We start from the raw sequence: 3,842 nt of genomic DNA on the forward strand, positions 1-3,842 counted from the left end.
GTGTGCCAAAAATGGCCTGTACGGTGGACCGGAGATCCGCCGGCATGGTCGCCTCCGGGAGCCCCCGGATCCGGATGTTTTGGCGGCGGTTGCGGTCCTCCAGGTCTTCCATCTGTAACTGCAGGGAAGCGAGGTGAGGTGACGGGTCCGGCTGGGCCTGTTCTAAGCGTTGGACACGGGCCTCGATCGCCGCACAGGACTCCGTAACCGTGGAGACCTCCGCGGACACCACCTGAACCTCCTGGCGGACTTTATGCAGGTCCCGTTGTAGTGCGGCCTCCACCCTCGTGACCAAGGCCGCAAAGTCCTCTTTCGTGGGGAGATAGCGCAGGAGCGCCCGGAATTCCCGTGGGACATCCGTCGGAGGGTCACGAGGCGGGTATTGATCCGCATCCGTGGAATCGGAGTCGTATAGCCGGGGTGACCGCATGCCCGATGTCATCCCATTCCGGGCCGGGGAGAGGGATCGTGTGGAGCCTCGAGGCGAGGATGGTGGTTCGCCCTCCGCCGCCATATTGGATTGGTCACGGCTGCGGGTCCTGGTCCTCGTGGAGGAGAAATAACGCTGCAGGGACGGGGTTCCCCTCTGCGAAGGGGGTCCCCCCTCTTTCCTGCGCTTCGACATCGTCAGGTGGGTCAAAAAAGAGTTGTTGAAGTTGTGGTAGGTTGTCTGTAAGGTGGTGGCACCACAGAGCTCTCACGCTATGCAGCTTATTCCGCCATGTGCAGGACACGCCCCTAGCAAAGTATTTCTTTAAATTTTTGCCCAAGCACTTATAGTCATTATCTTTCCGGACAGCTGGCTCCAACTCTGTCAGCTCCACTTCCCTAACTTCCTGTCCAGTACAAGATCACAAGGGACAGAGCAGTCTCCAAAAGCTGCCTATCTACTAGCTTGGAGAAGGGAGGAAGGCGGAGTGGGGAGGAGGGAAGTGTATTGCCTTGCTGGGTTTGTGTGTCTGTGGAGACACACAAGGGTGGCTCCATAGGACCCTGTAAGGGAAAGGAGCCACCCTAAAACAGGATATTAGGGCCAGTTCTCAGGGGACAAGCCAATTCAGCAGGAAACTAAAACTTTTAAACATCAAGAAGCAGCATCAATTGCAAGTGAATCCATTAGCATTTGAAAAAGCTTAAAAAACCTTTTGTCCTTAATATTACTTTAGTATTTGTGTGTTTTCAGCATGTAATTCAAGCCTCCGTTAGGTCATACTCCCCATTTTAGCTGCAAAACAACAGACTAAATGTGGTTATGTACCAAATAAAAGCATAGGTGACAGCTGTAGTTAAATGTCGCCACTACTCAATTTTGTAAACTATTATACTATACCAGGGGTCAGCAACCTGCGGCTCCGGAGCCGCATGTGGCTCTTTCATCCCTCTGCTGCGGCTCCCTGTCCAGGAACAGAACTACCACCGGGGCCTTGGGGCCCGAGGCTGTGGGGGGGCAGTGAGGTCTGGTCCAAGGGGCACCCCTTTTGTGGAATATGCGGCAGTGCAGGGTCCGGGGGGCCCCGCACTGCTAAGGGGCTTTTCAGCAAGGAGGCGGGTCCTGTGACTCACCTCTCCCAGCCGCTTCCCTAGTAACAGGCGGCGGGAGAGGAGAAGTTTAATTAGAAAAGTGGATTATAATGGGGAACATTACACTGTAATGTTGCCTATTATAATCCATTTCTCTGATTAAATTATTAGACAGGGTCGCTGTTCTATCAAAGTTTGTGACTAGGTTGGAATGTGTGACCGGTGACGTGGTCACACATTTCAATCTAATCCCGCCCAGTTTTTTGGCGGTGGAATGTGACCACCAATTGGTCAAGCATTCCCATGCTTTCACAGCTGTTCCAGGGCAGACCGGCATCGCAAATTGTATGTGCAGGAGAACTGATCTTCCCTGGAACAGCTGTTCGGTCCTGAAATATCACCTCTATCCAACTTTGTGAGTGGGGTGGAATATGAGATCACACTCACAGAGTCGGATTGAAGTGACATTTCAGGACTGAACAGCTGTTTTTTCCGGGGCAGATCAGTTCTCCTGCACATACGATTTGCGATGCCGATCTGCCCTGGAACAGCTGAGAAAGCGTTGGAATGCTGGACCTATTGGCGGTCACACATTCCACCATCAGAAAACTGGGCAGGATTACATTGAAATGTGTGACCACATCACCGGTCACACATTGTAACGTAGTCACAAACTTTGATAGAACACCGCCATCAGGGGGGTACGTGTGAGGGGTCTGGGCAGCCTGGGGGTCTGGTATCAGCTGTACCAGGGGTGGCATGGCAGAGGTGACAGGGGAGGCGGTGGAGGAGGCCAGGCTCCAGCAGCAGGTAAGATGAGTTGGGAGGAGGTACAGGGAAAGGGACCCTGGTGACCATCCTACCTGAGGCCCTGCAGAGCCCACCATAGAGAGTCTCAGATGGGCTGTGCAGGATCTATGGTGTGCTCTGCAGGGTGACTCTCAGATGAGCTCTGCTGGGTCTCAGGTAAGCTCAGAGTGAAGTGCGTTACTAAGCCCAGAGTCCAGTGCGTTACTAAGCCCAGAGTCCAGTGCGTTACTAAGCCCAGAGTCCAGTGCGTTACTAAGCCCAGAGTCCAGTGCGTTACTAAGCCCACATATACCTATATACATGCTATACATAGCAGAAAGGTAAAAGACAATATATGGAGTGTTATCTTCATTTTAGATGTCAAAAGGGTTTTGTGGCTCCCGGTGTTTTCTTTTCTGTGGGAAACGGGTCCAAATGGCTCTTTGAGTGTTTAAGGTTGCTGACCCCTGTACTATACTGTGTATTATATTTTTCCAGTTACAGATGGTACAGTGTCACAGTATGTTTGACATTACCAGAAAATTACTTTCAGCATTCATTGTCTTTTCATAAAACAACACGATAATGGTGCTTTAAAAGTGTCTGATCAAGAATGTGGGATAACATAGCTACACTTAGTAACAAAATATAATGAGTAGTCATATACACTGAGTGGCCAGATTATTATGACCACCTGACGTTTGTAGGCAAATTAGCTATAATTAGCTATAATTTTGTGCTGAAGTTGCTAGAGGGCCAGACCATTATAAATAGGGAAGCAGGTTGTTTACCACGACAGTAGAAGTGATTTTTTAATGAAGATATGGGTAAACAACGCGATTTAACAGCCTTTGAACGTGGGATGATTGTTGGCGGTCTGTTGTTAAAGTGTTTAAAGACTGGACTGTCAGCCGAAAATCTGGGTCTGAACGTGCGAATTGTGGCCGTCAGCGACTAGTCAATGTTAGGGCAGAACAGAGAGTGGCAAGACTGGTACAAGACAACAGAAGGGCAACAGTGCAGTGTCAGATTCGAGGCGGCCCAATGAAGTCATCTCATGGAGTCATCTCGTGGCCCAACGAAGTACTGATGGGGTGGTCATAATAATCTGGCCACTCAGTGTATATATATAATACATATTTTTTATAGTAAAGGTCATGCATTTCATGAGCAGTAAATATAAATAATAACAAAGCAAGCATAATTTCATCTGTGATTGCACTAATCCAGTCCTCGACACGTTCCGCTATTGCTTCCTCAGGAGGTTTTTTGGAGGTAAATCTTTGCAATTTCTATGTAGATAAGTAAGTCCACAACTGAGATAACTCTAGTAATAGATATAATAAATAATAATTCATATCGCACATGTATAAATATCTACATTATAATATGTAACCCAATTAACTACATACATACCATCTTGAAAAATTGGGCAGTGGATGGGTCCACACCCCTGTTGGGCTCTAACCAACCAAGAAGGAGAGAGGGTGGAGAGAACAAAGCGGCGGCAGAACAGGGGGGACAGCACATCT

This window comes from Nanorana parkeri, unplaced genomic scaffold (genome assembly GCF_000935625.1).
Source record: "Nanorana parkeri isolate BGI_ZX_2015 unplaced genomic scaffold, ASM93562v1 scaffold678, whole genome shotgun sequence".
NCBI lineage: Eukaryota > Metazoa > Chordata > Amphibia > Anura > Dicroglossidae > Nanorana > Nanorana parkeri.